This window comes from Manacus vitellinus, unplaced genomic scaffold (assembly GCF_001715985.3).
Source record: "Manacus vitellinus isolate BGI_N305 unplaced genomic scaffold, ASM171598v3 scaffold_9_pilon, whole genome shotgun sequence".
Classification (NCBI taxonomy): domain Eukaryota; kingdom Metazoa; phylum Chordata; class Aves; order Passeriformes; family Pipridae; genus Manacus; species Manacus vitellinus.
In genome coordinates this window covers 18,220,530-18,248,294 of record NW_021940917.1, presented here as the reverse complement: position 1 = coordinate 18,248,294, position 27,765 = coordinate 18,220,530, and the positions used below count along the sequence as shown (strand labels likewise).

At 39.7% G+C, this 27,765-nt stretch overlaps 1 protein-coding gene across 3 annotated transcripts in view; it reads right to left on the bottom strand.

Annotated features, from left to right (window-relative positions):
- The window catches only part of CDC42SE2 (CDC42 small effector 2), an 80,838-nt gene extending 53,109 nt beyond the window's left edge, over positions 1 to 27,729 (bottom strand). The window contains exons 1-3 of one of the 3 annotated variants that reach the window (XM_018086148.1): positions 27,663 to 27,729; positions 27,487 to 27,544; positions 14,399 to 14,471 (exon numbers count right to left, since the gene is read on the bottom strand). The gene's annotated coding sequence lies outside the window, so the exon portion shown is untranslated. Of the gene's footprint in view, positions 1 to 14,398; positions 14,472 to 19,002; positions 19,053 to 27,486; positions 27,545 to 27,624 lie in introns of those variants that run through there. The other 2 variants (XM_018086149.1, XM_008925973.3) reach the window with 2 other exon arrangements.
- Positions 27,730 to 27,765: the final 36 nt, after the last annotated feature.

The following is a 27,765-nucleotide window of genomic DNA, read 5'->3' as shown; positions in this document are numbered from 1 at the left end:
GGTGGGGGACATTCTCCTTGTATCTGCTGACAAGGATTTTCTGTGTATGTTTGGAAACAAAAAACCTAAAACCACACACCAATTCCTTTGCCTGGGATAACAATTTTTATCTGAAACTTAAGATTAAGGTGTAAGAAGTATGCATATAGATAAAAGTTGCAATTGCTCTTGAACATGCTTTTCCGTTATTGTTGCTCCTTCTCAAATAAAGGAAAAAGACTGTTAAAGAGGACAAAAGAAATTTAAATCTGTAGCTTTGCCTTCAATAGCAACTTCTGAAAAGAGCACAAGTTACAATTGTTAAACCTACCACTTAAGTACAGCCTCAAGTTGTCTCCCAGCCCCAAAGCATTTCCCTCATCTTTCTTATCCCTCAAAAAAGACAGAGAATTCTACCATTTGAGACTCAAGGTGTTTCCACATATTTAAGTGCAAGACCCTTCATTTTGCCTTTACAGCAAGTCAACAAATACACCTAGTGAAAGAACATGTTCTCCCTAGCTTTCACCTTCAGTCCTCTTTCATTGCTCAAGCTGAACACAGAACAAGTGAGAGAAAAGGCAAAACAAAACAAAAAAAAAAAAGAAAAGAAAAAAGAAACCCCAAGAAATTAGTAACTCATTCAGTCTACAATCAAGCTTCATTAACTCTTGCTTAAGAAGTTAAAGATGGCGTTGTACTAGCTTTTCACCCAGCTCATGAGCAGGACAATAGTGCCTGTGTAGCACAGTCAGTGGAAGGGAACGTGGTCCTGACTTGTGATTGCCTCAGGTCAGCACTCTGGCCTGATTCAGAGAACGTCCAGGAATCACATCACATCTGCTGCTCCATTTGCTCTGGGCTCTTGACTTACAATCAGCTTGTAGCACAGACATTAGAGACTGCATCTAGGAGGTAGGGAAGGGGAAGAGAGACCAAACAAAGGGCTGTACATAACTTGCTCAAAAATGTCTGCTGTATTTGTCAAAAGACTAGAAAACAGAAATAAAATAACCAAAATTTCCACATCTCCACTCCTCGCTACACTAACCAGACGCACATGATGGAGTCAGAAACAGCACCTTCACTGGCAAGGTGCACTTCCTTCCTAAGTGGATTTCATCTCCCCTTTTCCTCCACAAAAATAGGGGGCGATGGCTCACATGAGAGGTTCAGCACAAAAGGCAGATATGGCTGTGGTCCTTTCACGCAGAATAATCAGCCACTGCCCCAAAGCCCTCTTTGTCTGCCACTCAGGCACAGACCATTTGGTTTAAGATATTCATTATTCTGTCTCTCCCTCAAACAAATGCCCCCTCTCTCCCAGACATGCAGCCCCAACTGGGGCTTGTGAATCACTACCCACAGCTAAGGTAATTAATGGAGCCTATCATAATTCACATCAACAGCAGCCTTATCCCCAGCTCATTCGTGGAAGTTCCCATGCAAACAGATCAGATTGTTGCATCTGAAAAACGAAAAATTCAACATTAATTTTTCCAGAAGACAGCTGTCACAATGACCGTAACCACCTCAGAAGCACCAATGCAAATATCGCCATGAATATGTATACATACACATACACTTTTAAAAATAAATTGGTTTCTCCAACCGTGGCTTAAGTATTTCGTGCACCTATGCTACAAAAATCAGCTCAAACTGAATTCTTTCATGCTCCTTAACGGGTGGCAGTGAATTGTGCATTGTATCAGACCAGCACTGCAAATTCTCCAGAAAACGCACTATCAAGACTCTAAAAGCAACAAAGACACTGGCAAGTCTGTAGCCATTGATTTATCTATGCACTAAAACCCACATAAACAGATTTCACTCTAAGGGTCAAAATTAGGGGAAAAAACCCCCCCAAACATCCGTAGGAAGGATAACAGGCACACAGGTTCGTCCAAGCACTATGCCACCGGTTTAATTTGCTCATCCCCAACCCTGCGGCCATCCAGCTCTGGGAAGCTGCCCTCATTCTTTCCTCCGGGCCCTTGTTGCCAGGGCTGCAGCTGCACGGCCCATTGCTGCTGAAGAACGTCTCTAGAGGGGGACACAAAGGGTTTCATTATCTGCTCCTCCGAGCAGGCACAGCACCGCCAGATTAGAGCACTCCCCCCTCTCCCCCCAGCAGAAAGCAGGCAGGCAAGCGCTGCTGCCAGACGTGACCTTGCTCATGTGAAGAGCTGCAGAAGGCACGGGTGCCCCAGCTCAGCTGCCTGTCACCCCCACAGCCCGCTCCCCTCCAGGGATGCTCCTCAGAAGCTGCTCACTTATGATCCAGTCCTGACTAAACGACTCGGGAAGCTCTCACTGCACTTTGAGAGCTACTGAGACGAGATCTGTACTTTTAAAACCAGTAAGAACAATATCCTAACGTGCCCGATCTTCCAGAAAGAACTCTGCTTTAAAAAGTGCCAGCCTTCTCTGGGACATACAGATTAAAGACAGAAAACAGAAAAGGACTCAGTGACTGAATCAGCCTACTGTGCTGTGGTCTTAAGCACTGTTCATTCACACTGAACCACCTTCCCAGGGCTCAGCTAAAATCTTTATTGGCTTTAACAGCTGGATTCATTTATGAACGCATTCACATGATTGTGCCACTTGTGAAGGAGAGGGATATGGGCAGTGTTTCCATTCAGAAAACGTAGCCAAATAAATAGTTTTGTCTTTTTTTTTTTTTTTTAAATCAAACTATTTAAAAACTAATTGTTTCATGGACTGGTTTTGGTACCATCTTGCTTGCCAGTATGCTGTCAGCAATTTTCTGTAAAGAAGTTGTTTAGCTTTTCTAATGTCAGAAGAAAGAAAACAAGCAAAATTAATTGTTTTTCATTTTGGACTCTTCCTCCTCAGGGCAAAAAATTCACTGCTAAAGAGCATAAAACTATTAAGAGAAAGATATTAACTCTTCATTAGAACCCTGAGTACCAACACATAACTCATAAAACATGTTTTTTGAGTCTATGTGCAAATAAGTTGTTCACAATGGAAACAGAATATTTACTGCATGGCGAGCAAGCTGAAGTGATCTTTAGTTTTACATTAATAGCACACGCAGAGATTACATGGGGTACAAAAGCATTCTAACCTAGGGTGTCAGACTATCACACAGCAAAAGGTGAGAAGGAAATCACAGTTTTTCTAGGCCTTAACTAAAGGTCAAACTAGTTTTTCACTAAATGTCATCAAATCAGCAGTCCTGTACCTGAAGGTCTGTCTCTTTATGCAGCAGACAGTGGGATCTGCGCCAGCTCTGAGGAAGCCAAGTGTCCACAGAAGGCAACAAGAATTGCAGCATTTCCTGCCCATAAGATTACCAGAGCATGCTGCACTCCTGAACAGTCAGGAGGTGATGACTTCCAGACACAGCCTGAAATTAAAAGGCTGCTATCTGTCCCAAGATCTGACAATGGTGACCTAGCACTGGAAGGACCGTAGACAGAAGTATGCTGTTTTAACTCTGTGTTAACAAAGGACAGACTACTCTACTTCATGGTAACCTTTTAAGAAAGAGATCTTCCCTAATATGTCTCCCCTTGGTACTTCTGCTGAGGTCTTTGATCCTCATATGATTATTTCTGAAGGGCACAAAGAAAAGCAGAGATGAACAAACCTAATTTCTAATTTGTGAACTTACGAAATCAACACATTTACAGTTAACTGCCTCAGTTCTGTGTAAAGCATTTAATCCTGAAGAATAATACAACTGGTATTATTCAAGAACCATGGCTGAAATACTTCCAGTGCCACAAAAAGTTAATTATTCTTCTAGTCCAGAATTTGTGATGCCTTAACCTACAATTGTGTTTTTTCCTTCATGTGAACATCTCATAAATACTTAAAGTAAGAACAAAATAAGATCAAGAAAAGGTACAGCTACCATGTTTACATATAATAATATTTTAATACTTGATTCTATCTGCTCTTCTATCTAGCTTGATCTCATACCTCTCTCCCATCTCCTATTGTATAGCCCTGTAATTGGGATGGTAGAACAAACTAGTGGAAAGAATTTCAATTTCCATGTTCCATACATCAGCTAGAGTCCAAGGGAAGAAAACTCCACCAACAACAATAACCCCACACAGGTTATTTCACATTAAGCAACACACAAGGCAGAAGTAACTAGAAGAATAAAGAGGGATAAAAGTTAGAGGAGCAGTAGAATAACACAAAGTGGTGCTGACACAACTGCAGTTCTTGGACACGCAATGTAGTGAATAATGCTGACATTTGTCAAAAGAGAGTAAATCTGCTTTTTATGTTACTAGTACATCCATTTTTGAACATTTGAAATTAACCAGTATGTGTGTATCTTTTTATGTTGCTAAATAGATATCTCAAGCATTCCAATTGCTTCAGTGAGACGTGCACAAAGCTACCACCCTCAAAACAAATGCTGATTTAACTTGTTTTATAATATATTGATATCCCAGGCAGCTGTAAAATTTAGACAGTGGTGGTATTACACCAGTAATAACAATCAGCAGATAGTGGTCATCAACTTTGACTCATTAATTTCATACTGGTATTTTGAAGGGGGAACGAGACAAAGTGTTTGGGATTTTTGAAAAAGTTCTGAAAACAATAAAATACTGTCTTCCACTTCTTGGTGAATACCCTATTTTACTGTAATATTGAAACTGCAGTATCTCAAAAAGAAGTACTTTCTAAATGTACAAATACTTACAGCAAAAAAAAGAAATAGTGAAAAGCTTTCCAGAAGCTTTTCTGAGAAGTTACCTCTCTCAACTTGTCAAGTGACGGGCTTTTGGTTTTTTTGTAACTGCATGTTATTAGTAACTGTGCTATTGAACACACCCTCAGAAGATCATCACTTTCTGCAAAACAAGCTATTACTTCTGGATATGTGTGAGTCTTCCTACTAGAGGATTCTCAGCCGAAAAGAAAAAAAAAAAAGGCAGTGAAACAAACAAAAAAACCACTTCTACACTTGAGCTCAACTTCAACCACCAAATTAGCAATAGCTGCAGTACTACTCTGTTGTAGAAGCTTCTGGTAAGTTAACAGTACGTGACTTCTTTAAACATATATGGAAATGAAAGTACACCAACCTCTAAGGACTAGAACAAGCACATGGTTCTTTTTGGGATATATAACAAAAATTTTTTCTGCAACAAAACTTTACACCTGGGATTTGATGCCTATTTACAAGGAGTTACTGGTCACAGCAAACCAATAGAGAGGTTAACAAAGAGAATCCAAGAGTCTCCAATACCACATTAAAGGTCCCTTCCAACCCAAACCATTCTGTGATTTGTAACACATATTGAGTCCCTTGCCCTTAAATGGCACCACAGTCAGTTTTTGCAGAGTTATCAGCTTTTTCCAAGGCTTTTAAAACAGAATTAGTTACAATTTGTCTCCTGTACCACCCCACAAAGGACTTCATAATGTAACATTATCCATCAGCTTTCAAATTCTTGGTCCAGCTAATAAGCATCACCACAGTGGTATTAACCACTACAGCTATATTGAGACCCAAGCAGCAGAAAGGAACAGGAAGAGGCACAAAGGTAACAGGAAAGGTTAGTGTTACATTGGGGGTAACAGGAAAAGCCAGTGTTACGCTGGGGGAAAGAGAGGAGGGGGAGAAGCAAGGCAGAGCATAGCAGAGCAAAAGAAACTACACTTATGAAACAGGTCTGAAGTCTACCTACAGTATAAAATAATTGGGTGGGAGATTTGTTTTTAAACAAATAAAAGAAATTAAAGGAGGGAAAGTAAAAGCATGACAGATAACCTACTACATTAAGAAGCTTTGCTGAAATCTATCTAAATATCCTGGGGCAAAGATAGTTGTAGGAGATATTGAGGAGAAGAAGCAGGGTACAGAAACAAAGGAACCACCATATTTATAAGAGAGCAGTTGCTGACAAAATCATTCTCTAGACTGAGTTATCTGAAGATAAATAATGAAATTTTGACAGTAAATCACATTTTTCTTCCAAGGCAACTCTGTTAACAACAAGAAATTTCAGTTATCTTCCATGAGTTTGTTTGCTCTACAACAGATAAATCAAGTAATAACATCTGTATAAAAACTAGATCTGCACTTTAAAATCAGCTGGGACTAGAGATTCATGTCAATGTGTGGCTTTTCATTTATGTGTTAAGTCACAGTCCATTAAAAGACAGAAAACATTCAGTACAGCAGTCTTCTTGTGGCATTCCAATTAGGACACTTATGTTAAAAGCATCTCAAAACTCAAATGGAAAGTTAGGTAGCTAGATTTCCAGAAGTGCCAAGCACTCAGCAGTTTTCATTCAAAGCCTGACAGATCTTTCGAGATGAAGGTGCTATTCAACTACAGATGTGGTTTGCTGTTTTACAAATCAGACAATTCCTCTGGCACTCCTACCCCCCAATAATTAATTACAATGCTTCTATGTGCCTCCAATACCTCCTCTACATAAGGTAATTAATATGTTTTCATATCTGTATCTATCTATCTATAAATACTACAGCAAATAAGACCCATGCACTCTTCTTTAAGAGAAGGTATTTCACATTTCCTCCTTACCACAGTAAAAGCACCTTCCCCGCAATACTGGCATTAACTTGAATAAACCACTCTTAAAAGGGGATCTATGCTGGCATTACCATTCTGATTTTTTAATTCACTCACATTAACTCATCATCATCATCACGGTCGGGCTTCGCCAACGAAGATTGGGGAAGGACTCTACCCACACTTGCTACAAGCACACTGGTGGCTAAAGAGACCAATGTGAGATAGAAAAGCCTGGTTGCAAAAGGCACAGCAGAAAGATTCCTCAGGTGGCATCAACAAGACATGATTCTTTCTATCTTTCTTTGCTCCTCGAGAGTGATCCTGCTGCGTTCTCAAAGGCATCAGCAGCGTTAGAGATGGGGTGTCTCCAGACCTCCTGATTGGAGGCCAGAGTAGACCAGTTATGGTGATCAATATGGCCAAGGCTGAGATGTTGTTTCAGGCAGTCCTTGTATCTCCTCTTTGGGGCTCCTCTCTTGCAGCAGCCGGTGGCAAGTTCACCATAAAGCAGGATCTTAGGGAGGGGGTGGTTGGTCCTTCATCTTGGAGACGTGCCCTGCCCAGCACAGCTGTGTTCTCAGCAACATGGCCTCAATGCTTGTGACTGCTGCTTGTTCTAGAACAGATGGATTGGTCACATCATCTGACCAGTGGATGTTTAGGATTGTACGGAGACAGCATTGATGGAAGCGTTCTAGGTAACAACATCCAGTAGGTAACTGGATCCTCAGGATGTAGGTAACAAGCCAGTAAGAAAGGGAAAAGATAATGGCAAGAAAAACACAGACATTTGAGGAATATCTGGAATCTTTACAAGACTTGGAGTCTGATAAAAATAACTGGAGAACTATCGAGAAAGATCTGCTGGCCTATTCCAGTTTTGTCAGACTGACACTTTCTTCTAGAGATGTTCAGGAATGCAGAGAGGCACTTGAAAGGTACTGCTTAAACCTTCCTGTCCTATATTGATGTATCCGTATTTGCTTACTACTCTGTTGGCCTCAGGAGCCCCCCGGTTATCCGCACAGCCCAGTGGTTGGTGTAGAGGTGTGTCCTGCAGGTGGGAAGCAGGATCCCTGGCACCAGGACGAGAAGGTCCCCGGTGCCTCCACCTCCCCAGCAGCAGCGGCGCTTCCAGCCCATCTTCTCCTCCTCAGCACACAACCCCCACAAAACTTCTTCCTTCTTCCGAGATGCTTCTCCTCACCTCTGGGGAGCACTGGTGACGTGCCCTCTGAAGTTACCCCGAGGAGGATATCAGGAAGAGCTTGGAGCAGTGCGTTGAACCGCCCGGGGGTTAAATGATGAGGGGTTGGGAACAGTGGTTCTGATCAGTGATTGCTGCTGTCTTCTCTTCCCGTCACTCTCCGGGGTAACTTGCTTGAAAAGCTTCTCTCACAGTTCCCGAGCGCCAGCTTCTCCCTCTATCCCTAGCTACATGGGAAGTCCACTAAAAAGCAAACAAAAACCCAATGAAGCCACTGCAACTGCCCAAGGTGAAGGGTCTCGAGAGGAAGCCGTATGAGGAGTAGCTGAGGGCACTTGGTCTGTTCAGCTGGAGAAGAGGAGACTGAGGGGAGAGCTCATTGCAGTTACAACTTCCTGGTGAGGAGAAGAGGGGCCTGTGGTGACCAGTGACAGAACCTGAGGGAATGGCCTGAAGTTGTGTCAGGGAAGGTTTAGGTTGGATATTAGAAAAAAGGTTCTTCCCCCAGAGGGTGGTTGGGCACTGAACAGGCTCCCCAGGGCAGTGGCCACAGCACCAAGCCTGACAGAGTTCAAGAAACCTTTGGATGATACTCTCAGGCACATGGTGTGACTCTTGTGGATGCTCCTGTGCAAGGCTAAGGGTTGGACTTGATCCCTGTGGGTCCCTTCCAACTCAGCATATTCTATGGTTCTGTGAGTCTGTGACTGACAAAGTAACTTGACAGATACTTGAAATGAAGTCTAACAAACTAGTCCCAAACGAAAGGTCAGCCATGCATAACACAGTCAGAAAGAGGCATGGATCCATTATGCAACAGGAATAATGGAAATACTGGCCTATTTACCTTTCCTCCCCAGTAAGCTCAGTAACAGAAAACATTCCTGGTAGGATTAATAACTGAGAATGAAGAAAGACTGGAAGGATTAAACACTGATATACATTTCAATACAAAGACAGACTTAAAGGCAAGATGTGCTTCTTTTGGACTGCCTCAGTCAAAAGAAGAAATCAGATTCTTGAAAAATGCTGTAGCTCATGTTTAAGGACTCAGGAGCAGAGAGGAATTGCTTCACTGATTATATTTTTAAAAAGAAAATTACATAACTGAGTGATATCTTGTGGTAAGCCTAATATGATCTGAATGAAGCATATGCCAATAAACCAGATCAGTCTCTCCCAGGCACGAGAGCAGCTCAACGAAACAATTCTGGACATGAGAAACCATACAAATTAGGCATCTATGAAATGACAGAAAGGAAGAAAGAAGTCTTTGAAATCTGCATGTCCAAAATTTAATCTTAATAAGATTTTCAAGACAGTATTTTGGAACTATGTGTCAAAATTCTGAACAAGTGCTTATCGGAACATGTCATTCCTTTATGGAATACAGTTTAAAAGTGTTTTTCCTAATAAGGGAGTACTCAGTAAGTTGTACATAATGTTAAGAAACAAAGAGAGAATATAATCTATTCTATGTCCTTCAGTGTGCTGTAGCAACTCTTGGTCCAAAAGACAGAGTGTGAGAGTATTTTCTGTGGCAAAGATGAACCTGGTAGTTAAATTCTGCCATTAATACAAGTCTGTTCATGGCTTGCTCTTTTCTTCTTGATATTAGATCATTCATATAGGAGAGAATATTATCCTTCTCCTTCCTTTGAAGAAAATGGACAGCTGTCATGGTTAGAAGTCCAACCCAGAATTCAAAAACAACATTAAGGTATGTTAAGGGAAACAGATCTCCTCCACTTGTGTACGCTTTCAGCCTGCTGTAAAGATTCAGCTTCTCAGACTTTACAGGAGCTCTTTGCTGCGTCTGAGCTACCTAACTTACTAGGTTTTAAGTATTTCAAGTAATTTCTCGCTGCAGAATAGGGTTCCTTAATTATTTCATACCCATAGCAATCTGACTGCATAACACTTCTGGTAACTTTCCTGAATGAATAAGCATCACACACTGGGGGGTAACTACAAATCTGATGTACACAAGACAAACAGTAAGTGCTGAACAATTTGTGACAAGGACTGTTAACACTCAGCCTGGGCTCTCCCAGGAAACAGGATGCCAACGTTCAAGTAGTCCAAGGACACTGTCCTTGGCATTCTCTCTGCAGACAGCACTTTGTCCCAAGGATTATTACAGGGACTTGGGGCATTTTCTGTGGAGATGTGATTATTCATGGTGGAAAGAGCCAGAATTATACTCTTAGGCTTCTTAGGCTTTGTGCCTTAACTAGAAAATGGCACATTTTTTTCCTACATAAAAACAAAAATTTGATTGCAAAGGGCAGTGTGTGTTAGAGAGCAGGAAGCACATATGGGTTTTTCAGGATGCCATAGTTCACACTGTATATAAGATTAGCCAATTTAAGGAAAAGATTACAGCATATGACTGTGCTTCCAGAAAGGAAAAAAAAAAAAATCTTATAGAAGAGATCTACCCAATCTGTTAGAGACACTTAAATATCATCATAAAGTACATTCTATAGCTAGTTAGAAGCCTAAATATAAAACCTCAAAAATGAAAGATCTCTCAGGTTGGATATTCAATATTTCAAATTACAGAAACTGAACATCATGCAGGCCTATTTCCTAGCATAATTTCTTCGTGGACCCTGTGCTTTCCTTCTCTTCCCCATTACACCACAGAGGAGGACAACCCAGTTTAAGTATCTAATTTAGACATCAACCAACATTCCTGACACAGTTTTCTTTCCTACTTTTTGTTTACTGTTCTCTTCATACAGACAGGTGTAATGAAAGTTGGCTTCCATGACTTCAGTTCTCTTACTGACAGTCTTTGATTCCTAACTTTCCCCTGTTTTATGGTTTCCAGCGGCACAAAGCTTCAGAGAATTTGTGCTTCATGTTCCACCTCACTGCAAAAAGTGAGAGCAAAAATTGCACTGGGGGCTTCTACACTAATATAGGTCAATTGGATCAGCTGTGTTCTACCTCAAAATGCAAATATGATACTTCAGGGGGGAAAAAAAAAAACAAACCAGTTTTGAAGACCTATGTGAGAAGCTGAATCAGTCACATAATCCAGCTGCATCCCAGTGCTCTGACCTAAGTTAAACGATGAAGGAAGTGGAGGACAGTCAGACACAAACACAGATGGTACAAGAGACAACAGTACTGAAATGTGAGTGTTTGCACAAATGGGCATCTGCAATGTAGCAACAAAAGGACAGTTTTACACCGGTATTACTTCAGGGTTATTCTACAGAATTAATGCAACGATCAGAAATCTGGAGTTAAACGTAGAAGTCAAGCTAAACTGAAAAACAAAGGCCCTTCATGAAACAAAATGTTGAAATCCAACACCTTATGTGAGTTTTATTCCTCTGCCCTTAAAAGTGAACAGCACTGAGCTAAATTTCAATTATATAAATGAAATAAAATTTCTCTTTATGGCATGGCTCCAAATTTATGAATCAATTATTAAATTGAAAATTGGAATCATACAGAATTGATGATAGCATAGTGGATGAAGTCTAAACATTTCCTTACACAAGAAACTAAAATCCATTAAAATCTTGCTCAGAAAAGCCAGACCATGAACCGAATTTGAAAACCACATACTACAAAAGCAAAATAAGAGAAAACACATAATTCAGATTTTGAAGATATGGGGTCTTTTCTGCGGTGGTATCAAGATGTGCACAGAACCCACAAACAATCCACTAACATTTTAAGTAGTTCTTCTGGCTACAGGAGTGCACTGCAGAAGTGTTGCACAAGCTTTTAGTGCCAGACACGAGTGGAACAAAGGCTTCCTCAACAAACTCAAGTAATTTCCTGGTGTAAAAGCATTTATCTAAAATTCATTACCGTTTTGACACTACCTCCAGAAGGTATTTTTTTCCATCTTTTTCACCACCCCATTATTATAGAACCTTAGTGAATTAGCAATACTAGAAAGGAAGAGTTGAGGAAAACACTATTTTTATATTTTTTTTTTCCCATATTTCTCTAGGTTTGCTCCAAGCAGTTGGAAAGTATATGTTTCAGAGTATCACAAGACCAGATGAGGAATATACTAACTATGAAGAAGAGCCACAAGCCTTAATGCTTCTACTTCACATGACTGGAAGTACATCCACCAAGCACGTGGTCAAAGTCATGCGACAAAAAACATTGGCATGTGAACAAAGATGCAAATCCAACCACACAATTGCAGTGGCTCAGAGGAAGGAAAAGTTTCAGAGTTCTAGGTAAAGAGGCAGCAGGAAATAGTGGCAGAGCACTGCCCTGCATCACTGTCTTACAATCTATTGGTTTGAACCTCAAAAACTTAAGATAAATGAAGAGAATTTATTAGGACTTAAGGCTAAGGATAAAAGGACTATTTTTTTTTTTTTTAGGCTGGAATAGGGCATAATGTAAGATGTTTATGGAGATTTTACTCTCACCAACTTCACAGCTGCCAGCAAGGCAAGTCAGGAAGGCTGTACTTCCTGACCTGTGATTGAAGCTTCCTGCAGACACTCCTGGAGCACGTACAGAAAGGGCAGCCGACAGGTTGGGAACACCCAGTGCACTTCACTTGTTTCTGGCACAAGAATGAAATACACATATTTTTGCCCTGTGGAGCTCTCTTTGCTTCCTGCCTGCTCCAGCTCCAGTGGGGATCACCACTGACTGAGCCAGTGCTGCAGAAGTCCTGTCTCTTCCCCACTTGGTCTTCCTGCATCAGCCCTCATCCACGCCTGTGGTCTCCTTCTGCTGCTTGCAATACAGTCCCATCTCCCCTCTGGTATTAAATATTGCTCCTCTTTTCCTCTAAGTCTTCTTCTTCAAAGAGACATCACCATCTTGTACCTGCCCTTATCATCCCTCCACGTGCTACCCCAACTGCCTGCCTTCCCTTCTCCCCCTTCCATCCACCTTTACTGGGGGCAAGGGGCTGGGGGGAGGGTTGGTTGTGGATTTTTACAAGGTTGGTAGTTTTTAAAATTATTTAACTATTTAAAAATTACATGATTAGGCTACTATTTCCTTCTTCTCTCTCCCCTGTCCTGACAGAGTCTCAAGGACAGAGATTGCCCATCTGCACAGCCCATCCTCATTCTGCAACGGAACATTTTTTCACAGGGTGGGTATGTAAACATCTGGGGATGCTCCTGAGCCACAGCAGCAAGCCAGAGGAGGAACTGCAGGGCCAGTGACAGAGGCTGCAGCTCCTGCTCCCACTTTGGGAAACACTTCAGTTTCACATGCTGGTAATACAACCACTTCCTTGCCGCATACTTCTCCAGGGCAAATTCATATGCATACTCTTTCTTCCCCAGCCTCTCTAGCTGTCATTGTGAAATCAGAACTAAAAAGACCAGGTGATAATGGAAAGGAAGTGCACAACATGAAGGATAAGCCCAAACATGTCTGGTATCTTCAGCTGCACTGAAAACACTTCAGAGTTGTCAAAGAAACATGGGGGAAGGGAAAGAGAATTATGTACTGCCTGAACAGTGCAGCACAAAGAGCAAGGTAAAATAGAAAGATACTTGTTACATAGCTCCTGAGAAATGAAGCTGAGAGCAAAGCCTGCAAAACACTATGTGGAGAATTGTGCAGTGTGTTCCAAAAGTTACACCTCCTTCTGAGGAAACAGCATGTGTAAGAGATTTTTATGCACATTTCCTAAAGTACTGGCACCCTACAGAATCCTTTTCCACAGTGCATTTGGGATTTTTAGACAAAAACAAGAAAACAGTATCAAAGCAGAATCCACAAGCCTCTAATATTAAAGTTGCTATACAGAACTGAGCTCATATAAGAAACCAGCAATAGTTTCAGGGTTTAACTGTTCCATCAGTATTCACGTAATTCACAGCCATTTCCCCCACATAAATGTACTGCAATCATAATCACTTACTAAAGTCAAATAGGAACAGATCTCTCAGAATTTTGGTGGAGCCAAATTCAACTGATTAAAAACACTGACCATTCATACAGATTATTTAATACCACACCAAAGCATGCATACTTGATGGGAATTAGAAAGCAGTGAAGGAAAATAAGCTGGATGGGTCCTTAAAATCAATGCAAACCAGGACAAACAATAGCATATTATATGACATCACAAATCAAATTACTGAAGCCATGAAAGGTATTACACAAAGATCACTAAAAGAATTTTGCCATCTTATCTAAGAGTTACATATCGGAGATCTATTTAGAAGCTTACTTGAAACAAAGGTATAGAAATGGATGTAATTAACAAATCCATTGAGAAATTACTTTGGTAAGAACATTGGGGAAGGAAATTATTAGATAGAGTGTATGTGGCTGCACATACCATGAATACCAGAGTATGTTGGGGCAATAAGACAATGCTGACAAAAACAATTTGTTAAATTAATTATACCTGGAGCTCCTGTCAAAATTAGTGTCAATTAGATATGAATATTAATCTGTCTTTATTATGAACACAAAGTACATTTGCTTATCATAAGTCTGCTGGACTTCTTATCAGGGGCTTCTCACCAAGCACTTGAAATGTTGCTCAGAATTCACAAAAAGCGCCATGAAACCAGGTCCAATCTACTTAAGTTTAAAATCCATATCATGCTTTAATGGTTTTAGTATCACAGCGAATATTCGTAGATCTGTCATCTGTGTTTACATCAATATTTAATGTGAAATATAAAGTGACAGTATTACCTACCTGACTTTCCCAACTTCAGTTACTCTAGTCCTTTCTTTAAGCAGCAAGTTATTCAGTGAAGAGATCCCCAATACTAGAGAGCAAGGAAAAGAGAAAAAAACAACGTAAGTGACCATGTATTACAGCTCCTAATGCAAATTATTCACAATGAAGAGCAATGTAAGTTCATGTTTCCAGGAAGAAAACAGCTACCAAGGGGGAAGAGTCAAAAGTTTCTCCAACAGTTCTCTTTTGCAGAGCACCACAGATGTCAGAATGACAGAGCTACTTCCATATATGAATGAATTCAAGGATTAGAGGCTACCTTGTTCACAGCAGTGTTGGAAGAAACTTTCACTGACATAAATAATTTATATATATATATATACATACATATGACAGTAATACAAGGTAGGAGCAAGGGTACAAAAGCAGTAACTACTTAGCTCTGGCTGCTTTCTTTGCTAGGCTCAGACTTTAATATTGGCAGGAGCATGTGGAAAGACCCTGAACCAGACATATATTCCAATTTTTTGTTGTTGTTATTGCAAGATTAGCTAGGTAATCTTTCTTAATGATCAGACTTCAGATTACTGGTAATACCAGGTAGTTCAGGGAATAACTAGTTTGTACTAAGTCCCAGTAAAAATGTGTTGGCAGTTAAATCTCATGATGTGTGTGAGGTTTAGCAAACAAGTTTGTTATTGAGTTATCATCCACGACATCTGTTACCAAGTTCAGCAGTTCTCAGTTAAAGGAAGGATGGATTACAAGTACTGCAGGCAATAACAGAAAGGAAACACATTCATAAGAGCTGGCTCTGAGAGACAAGAAGAATCACTGCTACTTGAAGTGGTAGCAGATTATTTACTGCTGTTAAACCTGTATCCAAAAAAAAAAAAACAACCCCAAAACACAAACACGATAAATCAGAAAACAGCCTGTGTTTAGAGAGCATCCACCTGTAATGACAAACTGTCACGACACCATTCATATATCAGAAGTGGGCTTCAAAACAGACAGAAGCTGCACAGAAAGCTGAAAACCCCAAACAATCCAGTTCACACTTCAAATGTGCACGCAAAAATAAGGTAAATGCAGCAGCAAATTAGATTTTATGCATTTCCTGTGTTAGGCAGGGCAGTGTTTCTGTAGACTTCATTTTTAAAAAGAAGCAAAACAAACCCACAAACAAAAAGCCCCACCTCTCTGCTACACTTGAGATGCCTGATGTTTTAATTTTCACGCTACATGGCAAGGCATTTGCTTGCTGACATTTACTGGGGTCTTGTTTGTCATATTTCAGCCCTTCCTTGTTCACAGCCTAGGGAACTGAGTCTTCTATTTTCTCTCACACTGACATAAGACAGATTTAAAAAGTAAAATTAAGGGGTTTTTATCTTTACCTACATAGTTTTCAGAAAAGATTGTCAGAAAAATTATGGACCAGAAACAAAGAGTTAAGGCAGATGAGAGCAAGTAAAATAGACTACAAATGCAGAAAAATGCTAAAACAAAAGAAGTATGTTGGGGAGGAAAGGGGGAAACTTGTCTGCACAGCACTACATGTCAAGAGCTCTGAGAACCTTTTTTATGAGGATAGAAATCTGGGTGTTCAAAAAACAAATATGTCACATGGATGGATTACTAAAAGAAACAGTATTAAGAATTGGCTATAACTGCCTTCAGGAAAATAATGTTTGATTATTGCACAGTCCTGACAGTGACACAAGGAGACTCCTCAGAAAGTATGAGATTCCAGTCTCCTTCCTTTGGCTAAGGAGTGAGACAACAGGCTTTTACTCTTGGTTTATTCTTAGTTACCTCGGAGTAATGAAGTGGAGGCAAAAGCAAACTTTAATTAACAGAACAATAAGCTTAGCAGACTACATAAAAGGTGCAGAGTTGCTGGATGAGGGCTGGAGAACTACAGATCCCAAAGATGGGACATCTAGTTGGAGCAAAGCAACAGAGCACACAAGAAAAACACTTCAACAGCATGGTACTTGGGCTCCACATAAGCTATATAAACTATGTAAAATATTCAGAATACCTGTAAATAGAGATATGATGACTTTTTTTTTTTCTCTCCTCTGGTAAGACAACCATACCATAATAAGTTGTTCCTTGGACAAAACAACCTAGCAACCAGCTTATAGCACATGATACCACACTGGTTGCTTAACAACCTCAATATGAAAGCAAACAAACCCCTTAATGCCAGCAACACAAACATGCACCTTGAGAGCAGGTGTCAATTCTGTAACTGAATTGTCATTGAAAATTAGCTACCTTCCAGTTCAAGACTCTGTAGACAATATCTGATATACAGTTGTGAGAAACAACCAGTTTAACTGCAGTTAAGCAAAGAGCTCCTCACTCAAATGCAATGCAACTGAAAGCAAAGTGGAGAAAGATCCATATTAGTAAATTTTACTAAGAGAAAATTGAGACAATTCAGCATTATGAGATGTTAGCACCAAGAACATACTGATAGCATACGTAACATCCTGAACATGTGGAGACTGCAATTCTGTATAAACAATTTCAACATGTAACAAATGAGGTAAGGGTAAAAATAAGAATATCTGTATTTACAACTCCTAAGACGAATGTCTTCCTCCACCCCTCTCTTTAAAGAAAATTAGACTAAGTATAGACTTACAGACTTTCCTAAATTGCAGTATTAGAAATCTAGGGCCATGCTGTTAGAGCAGCAGGACAGAACAATGAAAGCCATCCTTGTACATAACATTTTGAAAAGTCTGTCACAAATGAGGTGATGTGGACCAGTGGTTGTAAGTTATCATGTCACAGCTGTTCGGAGTCTCACGTGAATGAAGCCCACATCCCAATGGAGAATTTAATGAACAAAACCATTTCTATAAATGGTAGACTTTTGGCTTGAAAGGCTATTAAATGACAGCAGAGTGGAAAGAATGGCTGTTTGCAGGTACTGCCAAGGCACACTACTAATCAAGCCGTGCCCACTTTCTGTTAAGTCTGGACAGCTTATTGCAGATCTGCCCACATCACTCTTTCATTAAAAAAGTCAGTTAGAACTAGCAATTGTCTAAGTGTTATCATTTGCATGAGAATTTGAAGCTTTATGCCTGTCTGAAGCCCTGTTTTCAAGCCTGTGTTTCTAAGCAATAATTAAATTACTGATTTAACCAGTTACAAGAAATCACTAACGTCACCACACTAGCAGGTCATTTTATCGTCACCCTGATATTATCTGGTCAGATGACTTCTTATTTGTCTTAGTCCATCGCAGCTTAAAAGCCATATTAGACTTTTTTTTGAGGAGTTCACTATGAAACCTGTGTATGAAAACGAAGATGACAAGGTACAAATCAATACGGTAAATGAGACACAGGTTACCTTAGAAAGGTGAAACATATCTACACTGCTTCTACTGAGGAGACACACATTATTTTAGAGAACCTAAATGCCAAAAAAGTATATTTTAATGGGGCAGCTACAGAAGCATCATAAACATTAACAGACTTGAGAAAATTAATATTGTTGTTCCTAAGTATCAGATTCAGAGAGGAAAATCATCAGTGTAGCCCCACAACATTTTCTAAGTTGTTTTCTAATTACACAAAACAGGCTGAAATTTGATACAGAACTTGAAAACACTACATATGTAAAGTAAGCTTTAAAAACACATTTGTATCATAAGAAAAACTATTTTCTAAGCTAAAGAGACCATAAGTTTAAGGTACATGAACAACTAGTTAAGTAGCCTGCGAACATTCAGTCTTTTCCATTGAAAGAAAAAAAAGCAGTGAACTCTAGCAGTTTCACTGGTTTATCCAAAAGAAAATGACAATCTAAATATTGGGTTTTACAGTCTTCATTGTAACATCTAACCTTTTCATCCTTTTGCAAGCTATTAAAAACAGAAAGGGAAAAAATACCAGGGACTAGTCTTGCACCTGCTAAGTAATGTTCACCCCCATAGACATGAATAGTATATACACAGAGATTTACAACCATCCTCCTATTCCAGCCAATGGCAAAGTCACATACATACAGAAAATCAGAGATAGCCAGTAAAGCACATTTTATTATTTCATTATGAAGCTTATAACCGTTCACATTCATTATGGCTCTATTAAATGAATTGGTGTACCAGAGTCAGGAAATGTCAGTGAGTTCAGAGCTGTGCATATTTGGCACCAAAAGAGCCATAAGGCACATAACATTAAAGGTAAGTTGAGAAACAAAAAAAAAAATCATAAAAGTTCATTTTACTTTCTCCTATTCCTATCAGAGGGATATAAATCTGAAAATTAGAGTCCTTTACAGAACAAATTAGAGACAGAATTTACAGTTAGATATATATTTAGGAGGAAGAAACTCTATTCACCAACTTAGCCTAGGAGAGGACTTGGGAGGGCAGCCTGCTTCAACTTATCTCTGAACAACTTTTTCCCACCTCAAACATTTTTTTCAAGAGATCCTTAGAAGAAAGCAAGACTAAGACATATCAATCCTTTATAATGTTCACATTTACTTCAGCTGGCATCCAGAAATCTCCCTGAGGACAAAAAAAGTGAAAAAAATAAAATAATTCTTTTGGAAACCAGTAGGTGTCAGACACCTAGACGACTGACCTCCAAGTCATGTTTATCTGTGCTGGTATCTGGCTTTCCTATTTCTTCTCTATTCCAGTGAAACTCCTTGGCTCATCAGTGACACACATGTCTACTTGGAAGATGAATGGACAATGCTGCACGAATACACTAAGGAGAAGACTGAAAGATACCCCTGGTCAGAGGCTGGAAGCACAGAAATTCAGCTACATAAGGAGTTAAATGTTTTAATATTTCACTCTAATTAGACAAACTAAATTTTTAGTATGGAGACACTCAGTATGTATGACAGTGTTTGAAAGGCTAAGCCTTTCTAAAATGAAGGGAAAAGTATCTGTGCCCTAATGCTTCTTTCTCAGATTATTACCATAAAGGCTTTCATTTTTTTTTTGTAAGGAAACAGTTGAAGGAGTCTAAGACTATCGGGAGTTTTGGTGGGAGGAAGGTGCATTTAGCATATTTTTCAGAAGCAGTTACTGTGTTTTCACAGCTGCCAATACAGACTTTGATAACCTGCCATGGCAGGTTCACTGATGTATCAGGTAAAGGATGTAATTTACTTAAATTTTCCTTCAGATTCTAGTGTGAATAATCCCTTAACTGTCTGTTTTATGTCACCCAGGTGGCAATCAACCTGTATGCTACTACAAATGCTGCACACAACAGAAATAGAAGTCCGAGGGAACCAATGGAACAAAAAAAAATCCCACCCAACCCACTGTTTGAAGTCCTACTGACCCTCAAGTTTTGTCTTTTAAAGAACTGGGAAGAGCGACAGTCTGTCAGCGGACGTTAAAGTCTCTCTCCTCCACAAGCAAGTCACTAGATATACAAATGACTCCCCTGCCTACAGTGTTCAGCCTTCACAAAAACAACCTTGAAAAAACACAAGTTGTTTTCTTAAGGCAAAGACTGTCAAAGTCATCACTTCCCACACTGGCGCTCTCGAAAGGAGGCCTGGCATTTTGAAGGAAGAACACCACGGTAATAAGCGTTATTACTGTGACAGATTGTGTACAACAAGCGAATAGCATTTTAAAAACAAAATACTCCAAGTAATGTGAGTGCACACACAGATGGCTCAGATCTACAGACGACCGTGTAAGTTCAGGACAGTCTGACAGTTCATGTCACGCCAGGCTAATGACTCTGTTCTGCTGGTGGTACAGGCAGCTCTCATGAGCCTCCTCTGAGTCATCTGAACTCCTATGCAGCAAGAGCATTTTAACTCCACATCCTTCTTGGTGGTTTTGTTTTAGGTTTACCTACGCAGTGACAGCGTGAAGAAGCCCACCCCCTCAGGCCACCTAACACAAAAGTCATGACTTGACATTTTGAACCCATATCAGTGCCTCTGTAATTCTCAATGCCAGGGGGTCAGTGTTTTTAAACTAGTAAGTTACTGCAACTCATCAAAATTTCATAGATTCACAAAACATCCTGAGTTGGAAGGGACCCCCAGGAACATCACAGTCCAACCCTCAGCCCTGCACCAGACAACCCCACAATCACACCATGTGCCTGAGAGTATCATCCAAATATTTCTTGAACTCTGTCAGGTTTGACTACTGCTCTGGGGAACCTGCTCAGTGCCCAACCACCCTCTGGGGGAAGAACCTTTTTCTAATATCCAGCCTAAACCTCCCGTGCCACAATTTCAGGCCATTCCCTTGGGTCCTGTCTCTGGTCACCACAGAGCAGAGATCAGTGCCTGCCCTTCCTCTTCTCCTCACAAGGAAGTTGTAACTGCAATGAGGTCTCTCCTCAGTCACCTCTTCTCCGGGCTGAACAAACCAAGTCTCAGCTGCTCCTCATACAGCTTTCACTCTACACCCTTCACCACCTTCACAGCTCTCCTACTTAGAGGTTTCAGACAATCAATATAGTAATGGAAAAAACAAATCACTCTTCATCCAAGCCTCCAATATATTTATATCTCCAGTTTACTTAGACTACAGTAGTAAAGAGACAAAAGTCAGTTTTAATTTCACTCCTATCCACTCTTCCTATAAATTCATAGGCATTTTTAAGTTTATCTGTCATCAGTGCTGACTGAATAAGGGCAATTAAGAACCAGTTTCAGCACTGCAGAACACAAAACAGTTCCTCTTTGAAAAAAAAACAACAAACTAGTATTGATGACACTTCAGAACTAATTCTGTGACTGAGGCAACAATTGCATGTACAAAAGCATCTAGATAGGCTTACCCAAAAATCGAGAACCTTAAACATTCACAGTAAGTTGGCAGAAATCACAAGGACGTGCTATCAGTAGTAAGTGTCCTTGCTAGGTAGCTCTAGTTGGAAAACAGTGACTTAAGCCTGTCCATAAGTTCTCAGAGAGGGAACAAAGAACTTTTGAAATTTCTTTGCTATATTTCAAGATTATCATGTGCCATTTTCTGAACAGAGAGACGATTCAATAATTACCCACATATCTGATTATTTCAGTGGATTTGTTTCAGAATCGCAAAAAAAGAAAAAAAACCCAACAGTTAAAAAACGGACGATGGGGAGTTTTAAGCCCATTATATTACTTTGTTTTTAATTAAGCAAAGAACATATCTACATCAAAGAACAAGCAGTGCTAGTGCCACTGAGCATATGTAATATTAACAGATTCTGTTAAATGCAGATTCCAACTTTAGCCTTCCTCCCACATGTGCACACACACATTACCATGGTGATGTGCAAAATTTGCTGCCTGGGATTTTGGAACAGTATGGCATTTCAAATGCCCTCAGCATCTTTGAATAGATGCAAACACAAATTAAGTTACAATTAAAGAGACAGCGAGTCACAAACAGTTTTGATAAAGTTGTCTGTGCAGAAGAACACTGACAAAAACATCTTAGGATGACCTCAACCAGGAGAAATAAAGCAACAAAGCTTTCACATCATGCTTTCTGTGCTTGAAAGATAGGGAATGAAGTTTAATATTTTGAAAAAAGAAATAGCATATATACAGTATAAAAAGCATAATCTAGAATCATTCATTATCTCAGTCAATATTTGAGCAGCTCTCTATAGAAGTGTCACTTTCAGAACAATGTATTTTTTTCAAAGGAATTCTTCATGTATATACTATGTACTATTTAACTAAAAGGCACACTTGGACTTTGGACTATAACAGATCTGTGCCTATTGTTTCTCCCAAATGGGATTGCCCTTGCTGCAGTTTCCTTTAATTTATCACAGTTTTCAACTGAAATACATAATAATAATTAAAAAAATCTTAAGAAATAAGGATCATCTTACTGTGAATATGTACATATCCTGACAACATAGAGGGCAAAGGACTGGGAGCAAAGGTGACAACTGTTGATTCTTTGTTCCCCAACTAAACAGTAAATACATTAACAAAATGTATGGAGTGACCATTCCCTGTCACCTTTTAAGGTTACTTAAAACACATATTTTTAAACTTTTCTTCCAGTCCATTGTACATTGACTTCTTGGATATATCAACACCAAATAGAATGGGTAAACTCCTGCTTCTGAAACACTTACACATATTTTTGGCTGGAGGAAACAGCTTCTATTCTATCTCAAAAATCTGTTTACACAGTTCAAATAAACAGAATTACTCTTAACTTAAAACAATCTTCTTACATCAATTTCAATTTTTTTAATTATATCAAGGCAGAACAAACCTTATAAAACTCAGTTTATTAGAAAAGAACTTTAGTTCAAAAAGTCAGGGCAAGATACCGTTGACTTGAAGAGTTAAAAGGGAAAATAGGTAGTTGAGCTCAAGTGAGAAATAGTTCTCGGGAAGCTTTAAAGGAGTAGGTGGAATTCCTTTGGTAACTGGTGTTCGATGCTAATAGCTGCATCACGTGGGGCCAATTAAAAGAGTCAGCACAAGAATTAGTGAAAACGAGCTGTAAGATAAAAGCAACCAATAAATGTAACAAGGCACTTTCTGCATATAATATTTCAGTATTTAGTAATATAACGGTTTTGACAAGGAAGCCAGATGCAATTTAGAGGAGTCCTATTTTTACACAAGACTTAAACAGTTGGCCTCCAAATTCAGTGGGTGAGTACAAGAAAGATGATAGAAAGTCCCCTTCCAAAAAGGAAGGGTATAGCAAGCCCATACATGATAGGCCAGTACTTTGGGATAGAAAAGGCACTAAATTAAAGTAAAAAATTACAAACCTCATTGAAAAGGCAGACACACTTATTTTTTCTGTGAGGACAATTGGGATTTTGACTGCGAAGGTTTTGATGACAAAACACTTTCTATTTCATGGAAAGAAAGTTTTCTTAAGGAAACATTTCTGAACTCTGTGTAGCAACTGATAAAGTTCAAGGCACGTACAGTGAGAAAAAAAACAGGTTGAGCTGTACAGCAATTTGTAAAAAAGCATAAGATACCAAAACATCCAGGAAACAATAGTCTGTAATCAGCTACTTGGTTCATGCACTGTTTTGTCCTTGTACTGTTTATACATTGATAAAACAAACTGTTCTCTGTTTTAGCTTTAATGGCCAGAGATACTTACAGTATTTTACCCCTGCTTGCCTAAAGTGCAACTCTAAGTACTGTAACTGTTAAGCTGTCAAAAATTGTTGGATCGCAGTGGTCATCACCACGTGTGATATTCTCCCAGCCCTACAAGCCCCTTATTGTTTAGCTCAAACTTCCTCCTTTACTATGAAGATGAATTGCAATTTCTTTTCCAGCACCTCTCCCCCAGCACAGAGGCATTGGTTTATATAGTGCAGACAAACCTCATCCTGGGCCATGACACTTCTGTTACAATTTACAGATGGTGGGGAAAGGATTCAAATTCTGTTCAGTGAAAGACTGAGTTCACAGTTTTCTAATTACCACAGTATCAGATCAGGTGCTCAGGCAACTGCAACCCAACAGAACCTTGACATTACTAGATGCTGGCCTATAAAGTGATCCCTACTTTCAACACCAGCCAGATAAGTAAGCCATCCACTGAACACAACCCACAGAGACCCGTTTCAGTAGTTTGTTGAATATGGCTTAGCCATAACTTTGAAGCAAGCTGAACAGCAGCTCCTAGCTCTTCAGGCAGTGCAGTTGTAAGCAGCTTGCTTTCTTTCATGCACCACTCCTGCACCTACTGCAGATGCAGAGAGAAGGTATGAGTTCTCCCTCTGACATCTCACAAGAAATACTGCCAATTTGCCTGGACAAAAAGCTAACTAAACCAGAAGAGAAAGTCAACACAATTCAGTCATGTTTCCAGAAGAAGCCTGCAAAACCTGCTGATGATCACACTGACACCTCACATCTTCCCCCTTACACCTCCTTTCCAAGCCCTTCTGTTAATGGGACACTGACAAGGAATATGTAAGACTGCTTTGAAGTAGGTCTGCACTCCCTTAACTGTGCCTTGTATATGAGCAAGAGAGCTCCTCTTCCTCTTGGATGTTTAGGTGGTCAACAGAAACCACTGATCCTCTTAGAACAATAGTTACCCTTGGACTGGGAGTTTCCTCTCACACATCCACTTACAATCACCCAGAAAACACTGAACTTGAAAGAGACCAAAGGAGTGCTCAGGCACAGTTACCCATCTGTGTAACTCATTGAGCACAGACTCTCTTGTAGGACACTCACCAGCCTAACTTTCCTACATTCAGTTAGTTACTAACAGCCAGCTTTCTTGCTGCTGAACTTCCTCTTCAATCTGCCCTTTATGTGAAGCCCTCACTTCAACATGTTCAGGGTAGCTGTTTGATTGCTCTCCTACCCACTTCCATTTGCTTCAGGTTGCTCCTTCCTTGAATTTGTCATTATTTCTTAACACCATTGCTAGTCACACAATAAAACAAGAGATACCAATCATGTAAGACAGACTTGTTTCACCAAAATTACATGAAACCTTCAAGTGACTGTGAATAATCACAAGCCTCTCTTCAGATCTACTGAAGTTTTTTAAAGAAAAAGAAATCCAATCCACCTCTCTCAGGATCAGCATCTTTCAGAGCAGCATTTCTCCTCCTCCTCTCCCCTTTATTTTCCTCCCAGGCTTGGCTACAGGAAGGAACACCATGTCCATGCTTTTCTAATGAATCTCCGTCTAGTTTATTCAAAAATCTGTTCTTTAAAAAAAAAATAAATTCATTTATTTGTGCAGTCGTTGTGTACACTTTGCTTCAGTACTTTTTAATGCAAAAGTAACACAGCAAGACAGCTACGATATTAAAAAAAAAACTCCTTCATGTTAACCCTGTTAAATATACTTTAAGAACTGGTAAAATTGCGTTGGAAGGCATTTATATGTTTCAGCCATGTTTGTGGGGTAAACAGCAGCCATTTCTCTACAGCCCTTCGACATATACAAGAAAGCATTTCTCTCACTTTTGAAGCATCAAAACAGCGGCTAACACTTTCACAACACCTTAAGTTCTTTTCAAACTCTTTATCCCCTTTAAAGGTCAGTATCAAAACTAGGAGACACAAGAAGACTGATGTTAAACACATAGGGCAGTTACCAGCAAACATGCTTTGATGAATGTGACACAGAGAGGTACAACAAGGCCCTAGGAAGGGCCACACTAGTCTTCATCCATTTTCTCTATCTATGCACACAGAGGAGTAGAACGGGAAACAGACACCCAGAGGTATGGCAGGGACCAAAGATAACGGGGCCATTCAGACCTATGTTTACGCAAGGCAACACTCTGTAACATCAGCTAGAACCCTATCTATAAAAACATGTGTTGCAGTAATTAACTATACGATAAACTGCTACTTAGTACCTGGGCTCAGTCTGTCAAGCCTAATCAAGAGCTGCAACTGAGTTACTGAAAACTAATTCGAAGAGTCAAAGTATCACTCAAAAAAAATAGTAAAAATTAGTTACATTTGAATTTTATCCAAACGACCGTGATAGTGTGGGTTTCTGCCCAGAGCTAACAGGAAGCATGACAGAGTTTTCAAAACAGACTGGCATGAGATTTTTTTTAGCAATATGGTATGCTAAGTTTACACCTAATTTGTCACTCCACATCAAGCTAAGTTCACTGAAAATGAAGGTAACAACAACCACCCAAAAAAAAAAAATACCAGCAAGAGAGTTATTTCCAAGGAGTACTTCAACACTAAGGGCTTTTTTTACATTATTGACTAATTTAATTTCACGTTATGCTTCATGCCTAAAGGTTGGTCTATAAATCACATTAAGCAAAGCAAATTTCTCAGTGATATTCCTGATAGTTTGAAAAAAATTCTACAGAAAAAAAAGTATTTTTCTAACAGTGCACTATAATTCTAGCAAGAAGAAACTAAAGAGGTAAAAAAAGAAACTCCTTCACATCCCACCTCTGGGAGTCAGAAGGTCTGGCACAAATATCTTAGGGGCTTGTGCAAGCTTGCTCTAAAAATCTTGGTCAAGTTAACAGGTGTTACACAGACTCCTCCCCAGTGGACAATCAACTACAGCAACAACTCCTGATTAGTGTTATTTCACCACCACAAACCATTACTCCCAGAAACCCAGGACAGAGTCATTTACACTTCTTGTTGGGGAAAGATATGAAATGAGACATTTAATACTTCTTGTTTACTGCAATGCCTCCATACCACATGATCACCACTCTAGGGTTAATGTTTTATCACTGCAATGAAAGCTCTGATATTTAGGCAAAAAAAAGGCACGGCAAAATATTTAGAAAGACACTCAATTTCTCATCTTCCTTTCCCGTTTCTAAATCAACTCAGTTTGGTTTTCAGACAGCAGAAACTATGATAGGACGTTCAAAACACTTATAACTGTCTTTTCCCTATCCTGACCAGCCAACATGCCCACATGGTTTCCCACAGACTGCATGTCAAGCCACCGTGGAACTTCTAACACCCTTGTAAGGTCAGAATTACCAGCAAATTTACAACAAATTTATTTCATCTGGTTATACGACAGCATAAATAAATCAACAATTATTTTTTCAGCAAAACAGCCTTTAAGTCAAAAGATAATGCATTATTATAGTAGAAATCTAGTATTTTATTACATCTTTCAAAAACCTATCTATGTTTCAAAATCATAAAAAACAACTCTCAGAAATGTATCTGTACCTTCAATGAGCTACTATTACCTAAACAAAATAATTGACTAAATATTGCTTATGAGTGAGGAAAAAGTAGTATCCAACCTCAATTACTTCAGTCAAATATAGGGAAACGTACTAGTATTACGCTTACAGGTGTTTCCTTAAAAGGTGACTGTCAGCCCTTGAGGATTAAATAAGATCAATCACCAAAACAATACCTAATGAAAGAGCTTAAGACAACTCAAGCTTAAGGCAACCTCTTCCCCAGGTTTTATAGATTTTCTTTACTTTTCTATTTTTGACCAATTATCACAGTCCAGGAGGGACTTATACTTGTAATGGGCATGGGAAAAGCCTGTTTAGGGTTTCACTTAAATTACTTCTCCAGTTTTTGTCTCACAAACGTGAAATCATTACTCCTTTCATTCATGAATTCAAGTTCAGGAACAAAACCAGAAGACTTACAGTTTAATGCATATCCAGCTTCAGAGTTCAAAGTCACAGAGCCTCACGTTCTCGTGGCCTAGGAGAGAAAGAGTTATAATTCGGGTAAGAGCACACGGCCACATACACGGAGCAACTGCCTCAAAACCGCACGCTTACACCCAGAAGACAAGTCACCGCGTTAAATCCTAATTCACCTCTCCGGGCGCGCACGAAATGCATAGCTGTTGTGTCCCAGCGCTCCTCCTTCCCCTCCCGGGGAGCGCTCGGGCAGCGCCGCGGGGCTCGGGGACGGGGGTG